The sequence below is a fragment of the Heterocephalus glaber genome, unplaced genomic scaffold (assembly GCF_053883595.1).
Source record: "Heterocephalus glaber isolate CG9 unplaced genomic scaffold, H.glaber_assembly_v1.0 deba00001504, whole genome shotgun sequence".
Classification (NCBI taxonomy): Eukaryota; Metazoa; Chordata; class Mammalia; order Rodentia; family Bathyergidae; genus Heterocephalus; species Heterocephalus glaber.
The window spans coordinates 4,906,726-4,929,818 of NW_028258324.1; the positions used below are offsets into that span (position 1 = coordinate 4,906,726).

The 23,093-nt window shown below is 37.6% G+C and overlaps 1 protein-coding gene and 1 pseudogene across 9 annotated transcripts in view; both read left to right on the forward strand.

The window, feature by feature from the left end:
• The window catches only part of LOC147825219 (ras-specific guanine nucleotide-releasing factor RalGPS2 pseudogene), a 31,901-nt pseudogene extending 17,892 nt beyond the window's left edge, over positions 1-14,009 (forward strand). Inside the window, exon 1 of the transcript XR_015441101.1 lies at positions 1-14,009. This exon is cut by the window's left edge and continues 17,892 nt beyond it. The product of XR_015441101.1 is annotated as a ras-specific guanine nucleotide-releasing factor RalGPS2 pseudogene (transcript).
• Positions 1-23,093, forward strand: part of Dock3 (dedicator of cytokinesis 3) — a 633,495-nt gene that overhangs the window by 379,491 nt on the left and 230,911 nt on the right. The gene's annotated exons all lie outside the window — the stretch shown is intronic.

The window sequence follows — 23,093 nt, forward strand, 5'->3', positions numbered from 1 at the left end:
TGCTTATATAGAGTAAGCATAATGTTCAGATTGAATTAACAGTTCACAGATAGAATAGGCACAGTGTCTTCAACTGACTGAAGCGCAACCCCACAGTGCAGTAGAAGTCATTACTATTTTTCTATCTTTCTTGATCCATTCAAAAGATCAGACTTTGATTTTTAGGATTATTTTCTCTTTTGAAGCAAATTTTGAATTAATATAGGTGAGTTTTGACCTATAATTCGCAAAATAATATAATTTAAGCCAACAAAATATGTCACCAAACTGTATTAAATATTTAGTTTATTACCCTCAATTGTAAATTTGTGACTCAAAAGCTAAAAATTTCCATCAATGTTAAGCTCATTTGTTTCTACCCTAGTTAAGAACTCATTAGAAATTCATTTAAATTTTAAATTAAGCTGTTCTATAACCACAATGATTGGCATATTTTATGCCCTGATATAGTACTGTATAATACTAGCCCAAATACCATTTGAGGCAATCCTATTTAACAACTTATTTAAAACTGTAAAATTAACTACATAATGACCTTCCTAAGCACTGATTTGGTTATACATCTTTCCCCTTGACATTCAGGCTCTGTTCATTTTTTAGAGTATTATTTTTATTGTAACCTCTAAACTGTAAAAATTGAAATAGAACTGATCAAACTCACCTTCCCATTTTATTGTTTTCACCGTGTAAATATTATTACAAAAAGGGATTCAAACAATGAGTTTGAGTGTTTTTGTTTTTCTTTTTTCTTTTCCCCAGACATGCACTCCAATGATAATTATTTTTCCTGTGTGGAAAATGCCATATAACTATGGCACTGCTGTCTGTATGGACTACATTGGTATTCGGTCTTTCTGTATGTCAAGAGTCAGGGTATTTATTGTTACAAAGCTTTTGTAAGTGGTCCTCTTGTGGAAAATTTATAAAGAAGCCCAAGAAGCATTATCATCTTAGAAGAAAAAAAACAGAAAAATGTTTACAGTCTCTAGCATATCTCTTAGTTGAAATAGGGCCCTCAAAGAGTAGCCTCTCTTTCTGGATTATTAGAATTTACCTGGCTAAATGCCTTTAACATAATTCTTTTTTTCTAAGGTTAAATATGTAAAGTCTACACATTTTATTACTGAAAACAAAACTATAGAGTGTCGTTAACTAGATATCAATACTGAAAGATTTAGTCCATTGGCTCTTTAAAAGAATTTATTCACCTTTTTTTTTTTTTGAGCCATGTTTCTTTACAACCAGTTTTTAAGCCTCCATGTTATCCTCTAAACAAGGGGTGCCAGGGTTGCTTAACAGAAGATAATCTAAAGAAATCCTCTGCTTCAAAGGCTTTTGACATAATTGGATCCCTTTTTGAAAATGGAGATAAATTCAATTCAGCTGTGTCACAGGGCGCAGTAATGCTACCGTTGCCTGAATTGATCATATAAAGCAAGTGATGGAGTTTGTCTGACTTCTTAGTGACATTTTAGTGTTTGATTTTTTTCCCCTCTCTTGTTTTGTATCCTTTCAAACTTAGTAAATTCATTCTTTACCAGCCAGAGTGGTATTCTGTTTTCTCTAAGCCTTTAATATACAAAAATTGCTATTAAATCATATTGATGATAAATTACTTTCTATTTGAACCTTTTCAAAATGATTTAAATACCTTTTGGGTTTGCTCCCTAAAAATGGCTTGTGTCTAAAATGACTCTTTTCTATTTAAAGGGTTCTAATGAAAGAGAGTTGTGCATACAAATTTGTATTAAATGTATTGAAAGAAAAAGAAAAAAAACACTAAAAAGACATTTCCTTAGAGAAATGAGAAGAGACTGTTGAGTATGTTGAGGCTATTGAGGCTATTAGCTATAGGGCAGTGATGGCGAACCTTTTAGAGCTTTCAGTAACAAATAGCTGGCTGCACATATGCCATAGGTTCACCACCACTGCTATAGGGGAAATGCATAAGGAGTAAACAGATTTAAAGGAACAGGTTTTAGATCAATGGTCCTGAACCTTGGCTGCACACTGAATTAAAGTTCCCAGTGTCCCAGCCACTCCTAATGATGATTAAATCAAGAGCTCTCATATGATTCCAAACTGCAGAAAAGGTTAAGAGCACTGCCTTTGATAGCTGAATGTGGGAAATCTGTTGGATTTGTGAAGAGCTGCTACATTCAGAAGGCAGTTAGAGAGTATTAATTTATTGATAATATGTACTTACTGAAATTATTTACTTTTTACAAATTAGAATGCATACGTTGAGATTATATGTATTATATTCTTCTTGTTTATTCAAAACACATGATATACCTACATATGTAAGACATTGTTCCAGGTGTTGGAGATTAAGCACAAACCAAAACTAAGAAAATCACCGTCTTCTGGTTTATATTCTAGTGGGGAGGAGATAGACAATAAATATAAAGCCAAAAACTGATAAAGGTTTTGAAGAAATTAAAGCAATCAAGAATCACAGAAATAGGTCATGACCTTTTAAAATTAATTACAGTAGATATGGATGACCTCTCTAAAAAATGACACAGATTCCTTAGGTTGTTAAAATACTAAGAAGTCCTCAGCAACAGACTCCCCCTAACAAATCCCCTTCAACTAATGAACTTCTAAAAAACTCCAATGACATGATATTAGTGGACCCCAAAACTATTATTAGAAGCTGCAAGTCACTGAAACTTGTCAAGCTTTTCAATCATTAATCGACATATCCAAACACTAATCACCCAGACTTCCAGAACCATTCATAACTTCTAACCATAAGTCAGACAGACTTCAGTCACAAAATTCTCAGACACCACAGGACCACAAATAAATCACTGGATCCATGCAGGTGCCTCTATCACTGATCTGATACACCTATTAGTTTCTCATATCCCAACGCCAATACTCACATTTATTACCTACCTTGTAGTACCCAACAAATCACTTATTCTAGTCCTTTCAAACCTTGCTATTTAGAGTTTGATCCAGGGATAAATAGCATTAACCAATGCTTTGGAGTTGGTTAGAAATTGATACTCACAATGCCTATTCTTCTGTTCGGCCACAGAAGCAGAATCTGAATTTCTAATAGGGTCCCTTGGTGTTTAATAAGATCCCCAGTAAAGTTTTAGAAACACAAGTACAAACACTTCTCTAATAAACTCTTGGTAACTGACAACTGCTAGGCCCCTAATTGCAAAATTCCCACAGTTCCTGAAGCAACTGATCACTCAGTCACTCATAACAACAGGTCGGTCTTTGTCCCTGAATTTGGCAGGCCTATGAGTCACTGAATCTCTCAGTTGTATTCTAAAAGAAAGGAGTAGCAGTACCACCAACATGCTGAAAATGCTGCTTACCCTTGGGAAGTCAATGAATATATTCTCTGAAGTGTTTTTTAAAGTTGTTTAAAACTGTGTAAATGATTGGAATGATAAATCTGGAGAGAAATGACCAGGCCAGAAATTGAGATGTCAGAATTCAGTGTTGAAGATAGCAGAGTATGTCAGATCACCAGTAGGGAATATTTTAGAGACTTTACCTGAGGAAAGAACTAGGAATGAAGGGGGAAGAAGAAAGTGGACTGCAAAGAAGTAGTCAGAGGAAAAATGAACAGAAGTCAAGAAAAGAACTATTTCAAGCACAGAAGTGGAACAGGAGAAGGACTTGTCCTTTTGCTAGTATTATATCATGTCAGCATCAATGTCAAAGGCTGAAAATCAGTAAGACACAATGATAGCCCTGGATTTGGAGACCATCAGTAGAGATTATAGTTTGAATAAAGTGTTTTGGTTCATTGGATAAGAAGAAACTAACCACAGTTTGTGGAGGAGTGAATGGACAGTGAAAGGAGGGAGGCAGAAATGACTACACTCTGAAGAAGTTGGATGGGAATGGAAATGAGCAGGGTTAGGGGAAGACTTTTAGAGCTGAAAAAGAGCTGATAAAGAAGGGAATCATTCAGATTTCAATGAAAAGACTGTTCAGTGGAAAACAGTTCCACAGGACTGGGAAGAAAGAATGAGAATGCCTGCAATCTAGCTTCACAACTCACCAGGACTCCTGAACTTGACCTTTGATGTCTGTCTTGCCCTACCCTAAATCCTCTGAATTCATATTCTCTCTAGACTCTACCTGCCTTACCATGGTAACTGCTACCAAATAAACTAGACTACTTTTTTTTGGTACCGGGGATCGAGCTCAGGACCTTGTACTTGCAAGGCAGGCATGGTGCCACTGAACTAAATCCCTGACCCACTAGACTACTTTCTTAACCCCTCCATGCCTCCTTATGAGAGTCTACCTCATTGGATTGTTATGAGCATTACAACTGATAGTACAAGTATAGTGTCTAGAAGAAAGTGAATTTCAATAAAAAGTCCTTGTTATTAATACATGTTTATGGCTCACCTTATTTTGTAGGAAATATATAAAGTAAATGGGGAGGTTAACATTTAAGTGTGTATTGTAAGAGTGCCCTGTAGCACCTTGGCTGGCAGGCAGGAAGATGGCCACGCCTGTCTTTTCATGTGTGGTGTATTTCTGCTAACTGCTGCAACATTCTATTAGAGAGGAGATTGTATTTACTTAATAGCACTGTGAAGCCTGCACTACTAATCATAGTACTCAGAAACTGCCATATCCCCATTCCAAGTCTCCACAAATATCTGGCTATCTTGTCCCAGTTCAAGCACAGGTAGAGCAAATCTCTGACCTTAGTACACTTTCTTTCATAAAACTTCAAGTAATCTATGCACACATTCGAGCTTTAGGGCAGCCCTAGTCTCAATTGTAAGCTCAGAAGGAGCCAAAGAGGACCTGTTCACTAAAAGTTCTTTATATTTCTGCTTAGCTACCTGGATTCTTGTCTTAGATTCCTAAAAGTTGGTATCTCAGGATGTTCACCAGCACCCTAATATCCTGGTAAATAAAATTTTTGGCCACTATGCCCATGTAATTCTAAATTTATGCTTTGATTGATAGGTTTTCAGATGTCAACTGGCTGCTCAGATGCCCATTTATAAGACTTGGAGCCCAGAAATCCCTACCTCAGAGAGTGTCGTTCCTAGATCTGACTCTGAATATCCTCCAAAACTAGCCTCCACCATTAAAATTTTGTACTTTGGGAATGGAGCTAGTTTTCTATAATATGATAACAATACTACTTACTGTATAGTAGTATAGAACCTTTTGTTTCATATAAACCCCCACAGACCCTGAGAAGCTATGCTATTCCAATAGAACCTTCTGTGATGATAGAAACATTTTGTATATGGTAGCCTCCTAACTATTGAGCGCTTAAAGTAGGGCTAGTGTTATTGAGAACTGGGCTTCTAACTTTATTTCATTTTGAAGTAAATAATTCTGCCTGGCAAGTGGCTACTGTATTGGATACCATAGCATAGAAACTGGGGAATTTAGTAATCTGGTGAACTAGTTGTGCGGAAATGATGAACTGAGTCCATGATATCAAGAGGAGCAAAACAAACGTGAAGCAAAAGAGAAAAACTTGGAATGAAAGAGGTTTTTGAAGTCTCAGGTATATCTGTGCACTTTTATAGATATATATTATTTAAAGAGATACAACTGTTTTCATATTGGGTTTTTTTATCAGTATGACATTTATTTCACCATTTTGATACTGACTGCATCATGATGAACAATTTGTGTAAGTACAGGCTTTGGAAAAACCACAGGTTAAAGTCTTATTTCTATAGTTGACTATGTTGCTGTAATATTCTTTTTAAAATAATACCAATTTTCATTTTAAGGAGTAATATGTTAGCTTTCCATCACTATAACAAATAGCTGAATTAATCAACTTACAGTGGGAAAGGGTTTATTTTGGCTTAAAGTTTTAGTGGTTCCAGTCCATGATTGATTGGCCCTATTTCTTTGGGCCTGTGGTGAGGTAGCATATCAAGATGGAAACTCATAATGGAGAAAAGTGCCTACCACATGGTTGAGAGGTGAAAGAGGATAGAAAGGGCTGTAGTCCTATAATCCTTTTTGAGGCATGTCTGCAGTGACCTGAAATCCTCCAAAAAAGCCCCACCTCTTGAAGGTTCTACCATCTCCCAAGAACACTAAGATGGAGACTAAGGCTTTAACACATGGACCTTTTCATTTAAGATCCAAACTATAGCAGAGATTTTAAAAGAATTTAATGTAACATAATATGCAATGTTTCTATATTTTAAACTTTTTTAATTTTTATTTTTATTAGTGTATGTTTGCAGTGCATGATACAGCATTTATCATGGGGAGTTGGTATGTGTACATAACACATCTTTATTCATTTTTTGTCCCTGATCCCTTTCTTCCCTCTCTACAACTTTAAACAATTGGTCCCTTTTCCATTTGCAAAGCACTATCTCCATTTTTTTCCAACTCTCCTTTTTATATCCCCTTGCCCTCCCCTTCATTCCCCTTCCCTCCATCTCTCTTTCCCCTTCCTATTTGAAAAAGATCATTCTTAGAATTCTTAAGTACTAAAACTTTGAAATTAATCAGGAAACCTTTCTTTGCTATTGTTCCCTGAGATTATTCCTAGGCTTCCCAGTTGTACACTTAAAAAGCCTTGGAAGTATCTAGTAAAATAGCTGACAGATTTAAGAACGTATTAGTCTGGCTTTCAGATTGGCTGAATTTTGATTTGGAAATGATCTAGATTTTTATATTTCCGTCCATGTGTTTAATTTGAGTTCCTTCCAGGTGACTATTCATATCAAAAACTCCCTCATTAGAGGACTAAATTTCTATGTAGCTCTGTCTTCTACTGTGACATTTAACATCATGTTAAAATGTAGAACTTGTCTCATTGAAGCACAGAAACAACAACAGAAATAGTCATAAGAACAAGTTAATAAGTATAAGTACTAAATGTTCTCTATTTGGCCGGGTGGGGGTACCAGGGATCGAACTTGGGACCTTCCTCTTGCGAGACAGGCGGTGGAACCACTGAGCTAAATCACTGGCCCTGTTCCGCTATTCTGTTATTATTATTGTTATTATTATTTTGGTACATTTTAGGTATACAGTATAATGACATTCATCATTGGAAATTTGAACCTTTACAAAATTTCTCTTGGTTCTTATTTTTTCCCCATTCCCCTGCTCTCACGTCAACCCCTCCATCCCTCCGTATTTACAAAGACTTTGCTTCCATTTTTTCATTTTTTCATATTAATTCCATTCCCTTCTTTACTTTCCCCTACCCCTCCCACTTCCCCTTCCCCTTTGCCCCTTTTCTTCCTATTTCACATTACCTATTATACCTTATAGTTCTTATATACACTTTCAGTTTCTCACATGAGAGAAACTATTCAGTATTTACACACGTCTGTCCTGTTTATTTCACGTAACAGTATTGCCTCAATGTTCATCCATTTAGCTATAAACGTCTCTAATTTCTCATTTTTTATGGCTGAGTAGTACTGCATTTTGTTCAGAAAAAAAAAAACATTTTCTTGATCCAGTCTCCAGTTGATGGGCATTTGGGCAGTTTCCAAGTTTTAGCTATTAGAAATTGTGCTGCTGTGAACATGGTTACACATATATCACTGTGGTATGGTTCGTTTAATTCTTTGGGGAAGATACCCAGCAGGGGAATAGTTGGGCCAAATGGGACTTCCACTCCTAGTTCTTTGAGGTATCTCCATACTGATTTCCACAGTGCTTGCACCAGTCTACACTCCCACCAGCAGTGGAGCAGGGTTCCTCTTTCCCCACAGCCCTGCCAGCATTTGTTATTGGTTGATTTCATGATAGCAGCCATTCTTTCTGGAGTGAGAATCTCAGCATTGTTTTCGTTGGCATCTCTCGAATGACCAGTGATGTTGAACATTTTTTTATGTTTGTTTGCTATTTCTACTTTTTTGTCTGAGAAATAAATGTCTGTTCATTTCGTATACCCATTTTCGGATTTCGTCTTTAAATTTGAGAGGTCTGATATTTTTAAGATCTTTATAGATTCAAGATAGTAGGCCTTTGTCTGAGGAATAGCAGGTGAAGATTTTTTTCCCACATTGTGGGTTGTCTCTTCACACTGCTGGTGGTTTCTCTTGCTGTGCAGAAGCTTTTTAATAAGAAGAGATCCCACTTGTTGATTGTTTGTGCTAGTTCACGGGCAACTGAGGTTTGGTTCATAAAACCTTTTCCTACACCAATGTATTCAAGAGTTCTCCCTAACCTCTGTTCCAGGCGATTCAGCATTTCTGTTTTAATATTTAGATCTTTAATCCATATTGATTTCAGTTTAGTGCATGGTGAGAGATACAGGTCTAGTTTTAATCTTTGGCAAGTTGAAGCCCATTTTTTCCAGCACCATTTATTAAAGAGGCTATCTTTCCTCCAGTGAGGGTGTTTGGCTCCTTTATCGAAGAGGAGATGGCTGAGTGAGTCTGGTGTTGTTTCTGCATCTTCTAATCTGTTCCACTGGTCCTCAGGTCTGTTTCTTTGCCAGTACCATGCTGTTTTTATCACAGTAGCTTTGTAGTATAGTTGCAGGTTGGGGATTGTGATACCCCCTGCCATGTCTCTGTTACCTAGAACTGCTTTTGCTCTTCTGGGTCTCTTCTTGTTCCAAATGAATTTTTGGATTGTTTTCTCAAGATCCATGAAGTATGCTTCTGGGATCTCAATTGGAATTGCATTAAATCTATATAGCAGTTTTGGAAGTATGGCCATTTTCACTCTATTAATCCTTCCTACCCAGGAGCAGGGGATGTCTGTCTATTTTCTGCGATCATCTTCAGTCTCTCTTTTCAGAGTGCTATAGTTTTCAGAGAAGAGGTCTTTGATTTCTTTCGTTAGGATGATTCCTAGGTCTTTCAGTTTTTTGGAAGCTATTGTGAAAGGAATTCTTTACCCTATTTCTCTCTCAGTGAGTCTGTCATTTGGGTACAGGAAATCTATTGATTTTTGTGTGTTGACCTTGTGACCGGCTCCTTGACTGAATTTGGTTATTAAGTCTAGAAGACTTCTGGTGGAATTCTTGGAGTCTTCTATATAGAATATCATGTCATCTGCAAATAATGATAATTTGACTCCTTCATTACCTATTTTTATTCCTTTTATTGCTTTCTCTTGTCCAATTGCTGTGGCTGATGTTTCCAGAACTATATTGAACAAGAGTGGTGATAGTGGACATCCTTGTCTTGTTCCTGATTTGAGTGTGAAGGATTTCAGTTTCTGACCATTTAGTATGCTATTGGCTGTTGGTTTTTCATGGATGGCTTCTATCAGTTTGAGGTAGAGACCATCTATTCCAGTTTTTTGTAGGGTTTTTATCATAAATGCATGTTGGATTTTGTCAAATGCTTTTTCTGCATCTATGGAGATAATCATATGGTTTTTGCCCTTGGCTCTATTGATATAGTGTATTACATTGATTGATTTTTGTATATTGAACCATCCCTGCATCCCTGGGATGAATCCCACTTGATCAGGGTGTATGATCTTCTTGATGATCTTCTGCATTCTGTTTGTCATTATCTTGTTAAGAATTTTTGCATCTATGTTCATTACTGATATTGGCCTATAGTTCTCTTTTTCAGTTGGGTCTTTCTCTGCTTTGTGGATCAAGGTGATGCTTGCTTTCAGGAATGAATTTGGGAGTATTGCTTCCCTTTCAATTTCATTGAAGAGTTTAAACAGTAGTGGCAGCAGTTCCTCTCTAAATGTCATATAGAATTCAACAGTGAAGCCATCAGGCCCGGGCTTTTCTTAGTTGATAAGTTTTTAATGACATTTTCAATTTCATTGGTTGATATTGGGTTGTTCAGAATTTTTAGGTCTTCTTCGTTCAACTTTGGTAATTCATATGTATCTAGGAATCTGTCCATTTCTTCTGTGTTGTCCATCTTATTGGCATATAGGTTCTGGAAGTAGGTATTGATGATCCTCTGGATTTCTTCTGGGTCTGTTGTAACTTCACCCTTTTCATTCCTAATTGCATGGATTTGGGTCTTTTCTTTCCTTTTTCTGACAAGGTTGGCTAAGGGTTTGTCAATTTTGTTGATTCCTTCAAAGAACCAATTCTTTGCTTCATTGATTTTTTGTATCGTTCTCTTAGTCTCCATTGCATTGATTTCTCCTCTGATCATTATAATTTCCTCACTTGTATGAGCTCTGGGGTTGTCCTGTTCTTCTTTTTCTAGAAGCTTGAGGTGCAGCATCAGGTTGTTTAATTGGGCTCGTTCTATTTTCCTAATATGTTTATTCACTGCTATGAATTTCCCTCATAAGACTGCTTTCATTATGTCCCATAGATTCTGATATGTTGTATTGTCATTGTCATTTAATTGAAGGAACTGTCTGATTTCTTCTTTAATTTCCTGTGTGACCCATTGGTTATTCAGAAGTGTGTTGTTCAATTTCCACATGTTTATGAAATTTTTTGAGTTTCTTTTGCTATGGATCTCCAATTTCATCGCACTATGTTCTGATAATATACAAGGGACAAGTTCAATTCCTTTTTCACTTACTTAAACATGTTCTATATGTGAGTATGTGGTCTGTTTTGGAGAATGCCCCATGTGCAGCTGAGAAGAATGTGCATTCTGATTTTGTGGGGTGGAAGACTCTGTAAACATCTGTTAAGTTCATTTGTTCAAGAGTTCGATTGAGTTCTAGTATTTAATTACTTATTTTTTGTCTAATTGATCTATCTACTTGTGCCAGTGGGGTGCTGAGGCCCCCCACTACAATTGTATTAGTGCATATATGACTTTTCATGTCCATTAGTATTTGTTTTATATAGTTGGGCGGACTGGTATTTGGTGCATAGATATTTATGATTGTCATCTCTTCCTCTTGGATTCTTCCCTTTACAAGGATATAGTGTCCTTCTTTGTCTCTCTTAATCAGTGTTGGTTTGAAATCTACTTGATCTGCAAAGAGGATAGCTACTCCTACTTTTTTTTGGGTTCCTGTGACATGGAGTATTGTTTTCCACCCTTTAACTTTCAGTCTATGAGTTTCCCTTTGAATTAAGTGTGTTTCTTGTATGCAGCATATTGTTGGATTTTGCTTCTTGACCCATTCTGCCAGTCTATTTCTTTTGATTGTTGAATTGAGACCATTAACATTGATGGTTATAATTGAAATGCATTGACTTGTCATTGCCATGACTTTTTCTTTTTCTTGGCTTGTCCTCCTTTATATTTAATTTCTTGTCATGCCAATGGGTTCATTCTGCTTTGCTTCCTGGGGTTGTGATCCTCAATGTCTGTTCCTAGGATATTGTGTAAAATTCTTTGAAGCACTGATTCGGTATTCACGAAGTTCCTAAGGTGCTCTTTGTCATGAAAGTATCTTATTTCTCCATCCATTTTGAAAGATAGTTTTGCAGGGTACATCAATCTGGGTTGGAGGCTGTTTTCTTTTAGGGCTTAGAATATGTCACTGCAAGCTCTTCTTGCCTTGATGGTTTGTGTTGAGAAGTGTGCTGTGATTCTGATGGGCTTTCCTTTGTATGTGATTTGTTTCTTTTCTCTGACTGCTTGGAGAACTTTGTTCTTCTGTTGAGTTTCTGTAATCTTAACAATTATATTCCTATGTGTAGATTTTTTTTGATCAAGGCTATTTGGAGTCCTATATGCCTCACTTATCTGTATATCAAGCTCTTTTCCCCTGCTTGGGAAGTTTTCTGACATTATTTCTGTGAAGAGATTTTTTATGTCATCTGCACTCTCTCCTATTTCTTCATTGACTCCAATCAGTCTTATAATATTCTTCTTTACATCATCCAGCAGCTGCTGTATTGATTTCTCATGTTCCCTTATAATTTTGAAGCAATTTTTCTTTTCCTTGTCACTAATTGCAGTTTTATCTTCTATATCTGAAATTCTGTCCTCACATTGGGTCCTTCTGCTGTGTAGACTTTCGGTGGAGTTTTTCATGTCCTGCAAATCTATTTGCATCTGTTTTATGGAATCCATTTGTTTCTTGTTTTGGGATTCCATCATGTTCCTCAGCTCCTCTCTAGATTTATTAATCATGTCTTGCACTAGGAGCACAGTTTCTCCTGTTATCTGAGAAATTATTTCTGATTTCATTTTTTCTAGATCCCCTTTTGTTGTCAGTTCAGTGGGTCCAGGTGGTTGAGTATCAGAGTGTTCCATCTCATTTCCCTTTGGGGTTGCTGTAGTTGATCTGGAAGTCTGATTTTGAGACTTATTTATGTGTTTTCTCATTTCAACTGGCGGGCCGTGGCGGGGTGCTGTTGGTGCCTGTGCAGTTCCCCTCCTCTGAGCTGGGACAGGTGGGCCAGAGGGCAGGAGTGGCGGTAGGGATGGTGGCCTGAAAGTCCCTTCCTCTGGGCCAGGAGCGGCAGGACAGAAGGTGGCTCAAAAGCCCTTTCCTCCTGGCTGGGAACAGCGGGAGGGATGGTGGCCAGGAAGCCCCTTCCTCTGGACCAGGAGCAGTGGAATGGCGGCTCAGAAGCCCCTACCTCTGGACCAGGAGCAGCGGGAGGGATGGTAGCCCAGAAGCCCCTGTGGTTTGCCTTTTTGAAACCCCTCTGTGCATCTTTGCCCTTTGTTCCTTAAAATGAAATGGGAAAACCTGAAGAATTTGTAAGATAAAGCTAAGTCATCTAACCTAGAAAATGAATCTGTGAGAAGATATTAATCTGTTGGGTTGTAGTGTAGTATAGTCTTGGGACTATTTGCCTGTTTACAAACACTTGGTAGGTTATGATGAAAGAGATGCTTAAGAAATTGGCATCCATCTCCAGGGAGGACCAAATGAGAAATATAAAAATTAAATTGAAAGAGTTGGGGGAATTTCTCCAATTTTATTTGCAGAAATTGCCTTTATTTCCAAAACAGAATCTTCAGAAAAGACTCTCCATGAAGATAAAAGACTCTGCCTTTGCCTCAGTGCCTGACATACGCCGGCACTTCATTGCCAATCACCAAACATTCCCTGAAGAGACACATGAACTGCCACCAGCAGAGAAGTGTGTGAAACACAGTGCCACCCAGTGTTTATAATGCTCATAAAAGCAAATGATCTTAGCCAGGCATGGTGACACATGCCTATAATCCCAGCACTTGAGAGATTTAGGCAGCTGGATCCGAGTATTCCTGTGAGTTCGAGGCCAGCTTGAGTTACATAGTGAGTTCAAGGCCAGTCTGACCTATATAGTGAGACCCTGTCTCAAAAAGCAAACAAACAAAAACAAATGATCTTTAAATTTAAATACTAATAGACTTGTCACAGATTCAAAGAATGGAATTCATTTATTAAAGAACTTACTTAATAATACATCTCTTTTTTTCTTGAAAGAAAACAATAAGTTAGAGAATTTCTCATCCATATTATTTAAAAGAAAAAAATGACCTGTCGCACTCATATGGAGGTATGGGTCTTTGTAAAATCCCTGAGGTAAATTTAACTTTTGTTTCATGTGTAAATACCAAATAGTTTCTCTAGTGTGAGAAACTGACAGTGTAAGTAAGGACTAAAAGGCATAATAGATAATGTGAAATAGGAAGAAAAGGGGCAAAGGGGATGCGGAAGTGGGAGGGGTAGGGGAAAGGAAATAAGGGAATGGAATTAATATGAGAAAATGAAAAAATGGAAACCAAGTCTTTGTAAATAGGGAGTGATGGAGGGGTTGAAGGGAGTGCAGGGAAATGGGGAAAAAATAAGAACCAAGAGAGATTATGTGAAGGTGCAGATTTCCAATGATGAATGTCATTATCTAGTATACCTAAAATGTACCAATAAAATAAATTTTTAAAAAAAAATTTAACTTTTGTTTATAGTTCCTTTTACACCATTGAGGAGTATGAGTAGTTGCTACAGCACTAATTGAAAAACAGATTCAGATTGGCAAATAGATCAGGATTTATTTCTCTGTGGTCCTTTGGACTGTGTTGATGTACACAAAAGTGAGTTGTGGAATCAATCACCAATACAATTGATATGTAAAACATGTAACATGTTAAGTCTCTGAGAAGTCTTACAGGGTAGAAACCTTTGTTTACTGCAGTATTTTCCTAACAGTATTTCACAACTTCTTTTGCAGATAACCTGTTGCCAAATCATGGGAACATTGGATATATTTGTCTTCAAATAATTTAAATATTAATGGAAAACAGTATTTATTTTTCGTACCATTGGAGAATCTAGCAAAACAGTGAATAATTAGATGTATGTCTGAAGCCCTCTGAAATGAAAAAAAAGTTATTTTGAATTTCCCAAATTGTCAGTCATATCAGGTAAAACCAGAAGGATGAAATGCTCTAAGAAGTATGAAACTCAGGTGGCATTCTGAGAACTAACTTTACTTAGCAGCTTGCCCTCACTGTTAAGAGAGACATTTCCCAGTTTCTACACAGACAGCAACCTTGTTCACCTAGTTATTTTCCTTTTCTACCCTTTATTCTTGTAATGGAGCTTTGTATAACCCTTCCAAATAATACCTCTCTCTGTGTAGCTCCAAATGGAAGCCTTCTTGGTAGATGCTGCTCTGAAGAGAGTCACAGAGACTGGTAATGTGATGGTGAGAGCAGTTGTATATGTTCCTTCCAAATAAGAGTGTAGAAGTCATGCTAATTTCTTTTGAAAAATAATAAGCTACCTAAAATTGCTTCTATGTTCATATATCCATGAATATTATTAGCAAGTTAACAGCTAGTTGGGTAATTGTTATGTATATGGTATCCAAATTAGGATAGAACAACTGCTTTAACAAGTAGATAAATGTATACAACATGAACAAATGATAAATGTTTAAGGAGATGGCAATTCTCATTACCCTGATTACATATTGTGTATACGTATCTAGTAATCACACTGTATCCTATAAATATGTATAATCAAAAAATAAACATTTTAAAGAAATGTTATCCATCCTGTTTATGGTAACCTTCTTTAGGAAATTTCCACCTTTGTTTATTTAACATACATTGAGCATCTTTTATAGGTTCAGGCTCTTGGGAGTGCTGAAAATACACCAGTGGACAAATATTCTTGCCCTTAGAAAGCTTATTGTCGAGGCAGGTCTGTGCTCGCCCTACCGAGGTCCCGAGTCACACGGAAGACGCCGAATCACCCCGCTGCAGACAGGCAGGTCTGCCCAAGCCCTACCGAGGTCCTGAGTCACACGGACCACGCTGAATCAGCCTGCTGCAGACAGGCAGGTCTGTGCATGCCCTACCGAGGTCCCTAGTTGTGTGGAAGATGCCGAATCACCCCACTGCAGACAGGCAGGACTGCCCATGCCCTACCGAGGTCCCGAGTCATGCGGAACACACTAAATCAGCCCACTGCAGACAGGCAGCTCTGTGCATGCCCTATAGAGGTCCCGAGTCAAGCGAAAGACACCGAATCAGCCCGCTGCAGACAGGCAGGTCTGTACACGCCCTACTGGGGTCCCGAGTTGCGCAGAAGACACCGAATCGCCCTGCTGCAGACAGGCAGCCACCTGGTTCCACACTACAAAGATGCAGAGGACACCAGACCACCAGACCAAGGTACTGAGTCCTGCTGCTCCTGGCCCAGAGGTAGGGACTTCTGAGCAGCCATCCAACTGCTCCTGGTCCAGAGGAAGGGGCTTCCCGGTCAGCATCCCTCCTGCTGCTCCCAGCCCACAGGAAAGAGATTTTGGGTCACCATCCCTACTGCTGCTCCCGGCCCCTGTCCTACCTCTCCCAGCTCAGAGGAGGTAATCCGTGCAGGTGCTAACAGCCCCCTTTCCCAGTCAAAATGAGAAAATAAATAAGTCTCAAAACCAGACTTCCAGATCACCTACAGCAACCCCAAAGGGAAATGAGATGGAACACTCTGATACTCAACCACCTGGACCCACTGAACTGGCAACAAAAGGGGATCTAGAAAAAATGAAATCAGAAATAATTTCTCAGATAACAGGAGAAATTGTGCCCCTAGTGCAAGACATGATTAATAAATCTAGAGAGGAGCTCAGGAACATGATGGAATCCCAATATAGGAAACAAATGGAATCCATAAAACAGATGCAAATAGATTTCCAGGAGATGAAAAACTCCACCGAAAGTCTACACAGCAGAATGACCCAATGTGAGGACAGAATTTCAGATATAGAAGATAAGATTGCAATTAGTGACCAGGAAAAGAAAAATTGCTTCAAAATTATAAGGGAACATGAGAAATCAATCCAGCAGCTGCTAGATGATGCAAAGAAGAATAACATAAGACTGATTGGGATCAATGAAGAAACAGGAGACAGTGGAGATGACGTAAAAAATCTCTTCACAGAAATAATGTCAGAAAACTTCCCAAGCAGGGGAAAAGAGCTTGACATACAGATAAGTGAGGCATATAGGACTCCAAATAGCCTTGATCAAAAAGAATCTACACATAAACACAACAGAAGAACAAAGTTCTCCAAGCAGTCAGAGAAAAGTAACAAATCACATACAAAGGAAAGCCCATCAGAATCACAGCACACTTCTCAACACAAACCATCAAGGCAAGAAGAGCTTGCAGTGACATATTCTAAGCCCTAAAAGAAAACAGCCTCCAACCCAGATTGATGTACCCTGCAAAACTATCTTTCAAAATGGATGGAGAAATAAGATACTTTCATGACAAAGAGCACCTTAGGAACTTCGTGAATACCAAATCAGTGCTTCAAAGAATTTTACACAATATCCTAAGAACAGATATTGAGGATCGCAACCACAGAAAGCAAAGCAGAATGAACCCATTGGCATGACAAGAAATTAAATGTAAAGGAGGACAAGCCAAGAAAAAGAAAAAGTGATGACAATGACAAGTCAATACATTTCACTTATAACCATCAGTGTTAATGGTCTCAATTCAACAATCAAAAGAAACAGACTGGCAGAATGGGTCAAGAAGCAAAATCCAACAATATGCTGCATACAAGAAACACACTTAATTCAAAAGGAAACTCATAGACTGAAAGTTAAAGGGTGGAAAACAACACTGCATGCGACAGGAACCCCTAAAAAAGTAGGAGTAGCTATCCTCTTTGCAGGTCAAGTAGATTTCAAACCAACACTGATTAAGAGAGACAAAGAAGGACACTACATCCTTGTAAAGGGAAGAATCCAAGAGGAAGAGATGACAATCATAAATATCTATGCACCAAACACTACTGCACCCAACTATATAAAACAAATGCTAACGGACATGAAAAGTCATATATGCACTAATACAATCGTAGTGGGGGACCTCAACACCCCACTGTCACAAATAGATACATGAACTAGACTAAAAATAAGTAATGAAATACTAGAACTTAATCGAACTCTTGAACAAATGAACTTAACAGATGTTTACAGAGTCTTCCACCCCACAAAATCAGAATGCACATTCTTCTCAGCTGCACATGGGTCATTCTGCAAAATAGACCACATACTCACACATAGAACATGTTTAAGTAAGTGAAAAAGGAATTGAACTTATCCCCTGTATATTATCAGACCATAGTGCAATGAAATTGGAGATCCATAGCAAAAGAAACTCAAAAAATTTCATGAACATGTGGAAATTGAACAACACACTTTTGAATAACCAATGGGTCACACAGGAAATTAAAGAAGAAATCAGACAGTTCCTTCAATTAAATGACAATGACAGTACAACATATTGGAATCTATGGGACACAATGAAAGCAGTCTTACAAGGGAAATTCATAGCAGTGAATACCCATATTAGGAAATCAGAACGAGCCCAATTAAACAACCTGATGCTGCACCTCAAGCTTCTAGAAAAAGAAGAACAGGACAACCCCAAAGCTCATACAGGGGAGGAAATTATAAAGATCAGAGGAGAAATCTATGCAATGGAGACTAAGAGAACGATACAAAAAATCAATGAAGCCAAGAGTTGGTTCTTCGAAAGAATCAACAAAATTGACAAACCCTTAGCCAACCTTTTCAGAAAAAGGAAAGAAAAGGGCCAAATCCATGCAATTCGGAATGAAAAGGGTGAAATTACAGCAGACCCAGAAGAAATCCAGAGGATCATCAATACCTACTCCCAGAACCTATACGCCAATAAGATGGACAACACAGAAGAAATGGACAGATTCCTAGATACATATGAATTACCAAAGTTGAACGAAGAAGACCTAAAAATTCTAAACAACCCAATATCAACCAATGAAATTGAAAATGTCATTAAAAACTTATCAACTAAGAAAAGCCCGGGCCCTGATGGCTTCACTGCTGAATTCTACAAGACATTTAGAGAGGAACTGCTGCCACTACTGTTTAAACTCTTCAATGAAATTGAAAGGGAAGCAATACTCCCGAATTCATTCCTGGAAGCAAGCATCACCTTGATCCCCAAAGCAGAGAAAGACCCACCTGAAAAAGAGAACTATAGGCCAATCTCACTAATGAACATAGATGCAAAAATCCTTAATAAGATACTGGCAAACAATGCAGAAGAACATCAAGAAGATCATACCCCCTGATCAAGTGGGATTCATCCCAGGGATGCAGGGATGGTTCAATATACGCAAATCAATCAATGTAATACACTATATCAATACAGCCAAGGAAAAAAACCATATGATTATCTCTATAGACATAGAAAAAGCATTTGACAAAATCCAACATGCATTTATGATAAAAACCCTACAAAAAATTGGAATAGATGGTCTCTACCTCAAACTGATAGAAGCCATCCATGAAAAACCAACAGCCAATATCATACTAAATGGTCAAAACCTGAAATCCTTCACACTAAAATCAGGAACAAGACAAGGATGTCCACTGTCACCACTCTTGTTCAACATAGTTCTGGAAACATTAGCCACGGCAATTAGACAAGAGAAAGAAATAAAAGGAATAAAGATAGGTAATGAAGAAGTCAAATTGTCATTATTTGCAGATGACATGATACTCTATATAGAAGACCCCAAGAACTCCACCAAAAGTCTTCTAGACTTAATAACCAAATTCAGTCAAGTAGCTGGTTACAAGGTCAACACACAAAAATCAATAGCTTTCCTCTACACGAATGACAGACTCACTGAGAGAGAAATAGGGCAAAGAATTCCTTTCACAATAGCATCCAAAAAACAAATACCTAGGAATCATCCTAATGAAAGAAATCAAAGACCTCTTCTCTGAAAACTATGGCACTCTGAAAAGAGAGATTGAAGATGATATCAGAAAATGGACAGACATCCCCTGCTCCTGGGTCAGAAGGATTAATACAGTGAAAATGGCCATACTTCCAAAAGTGCTGTATAGACTTAATGCAATTCCAACTGAGATCCCAGCAGCATACTTCATAGACCTTGAGAAAACAATCCAAAAATTCATTTGGAACAAGAAGAGACCCAGAATAACAAAAGCAATTCTAGGTAACAGAGACATGGCAGGGGGTATCACAATCCCCAACCTGCAACTATACTACAAAGCTACTGTGATAAAAATACCATGGTACTGGCAGAGAAACAGACCTGAGGACCATTGGAACAGATTAGAAGATGCAGAAACAACGCCAGACACACTCAGCCATCTCATCTTCGATAAAGGAGCCAAACACCCTCACTGGAGGAAAGATAGCCTCTTTAATAAATGGTGCTGGAAAAATTGGGCTTCAACTTGCCAAAGATTAAAACTAGACCTGTATCTCTCACCATGCACTAAACTAAAATCAAAATGGATTAAAGATCTAAATATTCAATTAGAAACTCTGAACCAGTTGGAACAGAGCTTAGGTAGAACCTTTGAAGACATCGGTTTAGGAAAAGATTTTATGAACCAAACCTCAGTTGCCCATGAACTACCACAAACAATCAACAAGTGGGATCTCTTCTTATTAAAAGGCTTCTGCACAGCAAGAGAAACCACCAGCAGTGTGAAGAGAGAAAGGAAAAAATCTTCCCCTGCTCTTCCTCAGACAAAGGTCTACTATCTCGAATCTATAAAGAACTTAAAAAGATTAGACCTCTCAAATTTAAAGACCCAATCCAAAAATGGGCATCTGAAATGAACAGACATTTCTCAAAGAAGTAGAAATAGCAAATAAATACATGAAAAAATGTTCAACATCACTGGTCATTCGAGAGATGCAAATGAAAACAATGCTGAGATTCCACCTCATTCCAGAAAGAATGGCTACTATCATGAAATCAACCAATAACAAATGCTGGCGGAGCTGTGGGGAAAGAGGATCCCTGCTCCACTGCTGGTGGGAGTGTAGACTCGTGCAACCACTGTGGAAATCAGTTTGGAGATACCTCAAAGAACGAGGACTGGAAGTCCCATTTGACCCCGCTATTCCACTGCTGGGGATCTTCCCCAAAGAATTAAAAGAATTATACCACAGTGATATATGTGCACCCATGTTCATAGCAGCACAGTTTGCTATAGCTAAAATTTGGAAACAGCCCAAATGCCCATCAACTGGAGACTGGATAAAGAAAATGTGATTTTTTAATAAAATGAAGTATTACTCAGCCATAAAAATGAGAAATTAGAGACATTTATAGCTAAGTGGATGCACATTGAGGCGATACTCTTAAGTGAAATAAATAGGACACACATGTATAAATATTGAATAGTTTCTCTGGTGTGAGAAACTGAAAGTGTAAATAAGGACTAAATGTATAATAGGTAATGTGAAATAGGAAGAAAAGTGGCAAAGGGGAAGGAAGTGGGAGGGCTAGGGAAAAGGATAGAAGGGAATGGGATTAATATGAGAAAATGGAAAAATAGGAGAAAATCTGTGTAAATAGGGAGGAATGGAAGGGTTGACGGGAGGGCTGGGCAAGGGTGAAAAATAAGAACCAAGAGAGACTTTGTAAAGGTGCAAATTTCCAATGATGAATGTCATTATATTGTACACCTAAAATGTACCAACGATTAGAATGAATAATCGAAAATGTAAAATAGAAAGAAAAGGTCCAAAGGGGTAGGGGTAGTGGGAGGGGCAGGGGAAAGGAAAGAAGGGAAAGGAAAAATGCTGAGAAATGGAAAAAATAGAAATAAAGTCTTTGTAAATAGGGAAGCGTGGAGGGTGTGAAGGGAGGGATAGGAATGGGGAAAAAATAAGTACCAAGTTGTATTATGTAAAGGTACAATTCCCAATGAAAAATGTAATTGTGTTGTATACCTAAAATGTACCAATAAAAGAATTTAATTAAAAAGAAAAAAGAAAGCTTATTGTCCTGTAAGGGAAAGATAAAATAGCTTGTGCAAAGTGCTGTAAAGGCAAGGGTAAGTAATAGAGAAGTAAAAGTACTGCTCTTGCTAGTTTCATTACAGTTGGTCTCCGTGGAAAACTAGCATTTGAGCTAGGACCTAAAAGACAACATGAACCAACTATGTGAACTGAAAGAGTAGCATTTCATAAAGCAATAACAAACAGATAAACAGTTTTCTCTGCATCATTTGTTAAATAGGCTATCTTTTATCTAATACATATTCTGGCCCCTTTGGTCAAAGATAAATAGATGAGTGAATCTGGGGATGTTCCTGTATCCTCTATTCTGTTCCATGTGTCTGTTTTTCTGCCAATACCATACCATTTTTATCATTGTTGCTTTGTAGTATAACTTGAAGTCAGGTATGTATTGTGATGCCTCCTGTTTTGCTTTTGTTGCCCAGGATTGCTTTTGCTATTCTGGGCATCTTCTGCATGTACTAATTTTTGAAAAAGAGATAATAGCACATACAAAGATCCTAAAGCAAGAAAGAGTCTCTCATGTTCAGTATTATGGTATCTAGGAGACCATTGTGTTTGTGTGAAAAGTAGTAAGCAAAATGGTTGTATGAGATGAGATGGAGCTAGAAAAATAAGCTAAGTGTTCCATACAAGTCCTTGCAACTTGGAGGGAAGTTTACATGTGATTAAAGAATGAGACTAAGACATGAAAAGGTTTGTTCTTGATTTTTATAATGTAATATTTTTATAATAGCCTTATCCGATATATAAGTCACCTACCATAGAGCTTACCCCTTCAAAGGATACAATTTAGTATCTCTTAGTGTAGAGTTATGCAGCCATCACTGGATTGTAATTGACTTTAGAATATTTTTATCACCCTAGAAGGGAATCCCATAGCCTTTTTTTTTTTTTTTTTGGTACTTCGGATCAAACTCAGGACCTTGCACTTGCGAGGCAGGTGTCGGAACCACTGAGCTAAATCCCCGGCACCCTATACCCTTTAACAGTCAACCCATTTCCCTCAAGCCTCCAGGCCTAGGCAACCACTAAGCTACTTTCAGTCCCTACAGATTTCCTATTGTGAATGTTTCATAAAAATTGAATTATGCAATATGTGGCCTTTGTAACTAGCTTATCTTAGCACTTTTTTTCAAGGCTTATCTATGTTGTAGCAAGTATCAGCATTTCACTCCTTTTATTACTGAATAATATTTTATTGTATGAATATATCTAACCACATTTTGTTTATTCATCCACTCATTGACAGATATTTTGATTGTTTTTACCTAATAGCTGTTAATAATGCTGCTGTCTGTATGTGCATGTGCAAACTTCTTTGTGTGACCACATGTAAATGTTTTTATATGTATTGCATTTTTTTGGAAGTCAGGTCTGTTGAATGTAATTTATACATAGTAGAGTAAAACTCCTTCCTTGCACAATTCATTCAGTTCTGACAAACATATGTAGTTGTGAAATAATGATCATAGTTAAGAAATACGACATTTAATCACCCCCTAAAAGTTCCCTATCTTCCTTCAACTCTGGAAGCTCCTGATCTGATCTTTCTATAGTTTTGCCGTTTCCAGAATGTATTATAAAAGAAGACATATAGCATAAGGTTTTTTGTGACTAGTTGCTTTCATTTAGCACAATGCTTTTGAGATTAATTAATACTACGTATCTCAGTAGTTTTTATTGTGAAATGGTATTTCATTAAATGGGCTATTCATTTATTATCTGAAGGACATCTGGGTTGTTTATAATTTGGGCTATTGTGAATAAAGCTTCTATAAACATTTACATACAGATCTTTATGTGGATATATGTTTTGATTTCTCCTGTAAATTCTTACGAATAAAATTATTGGGCCATTTATTAAGTATGTGTTTAATAAACTGTCAAACTGTTTTCCAAAATAGCTATATCATTTTGCATTCCTACCAAAAGTTTAAGAGCAT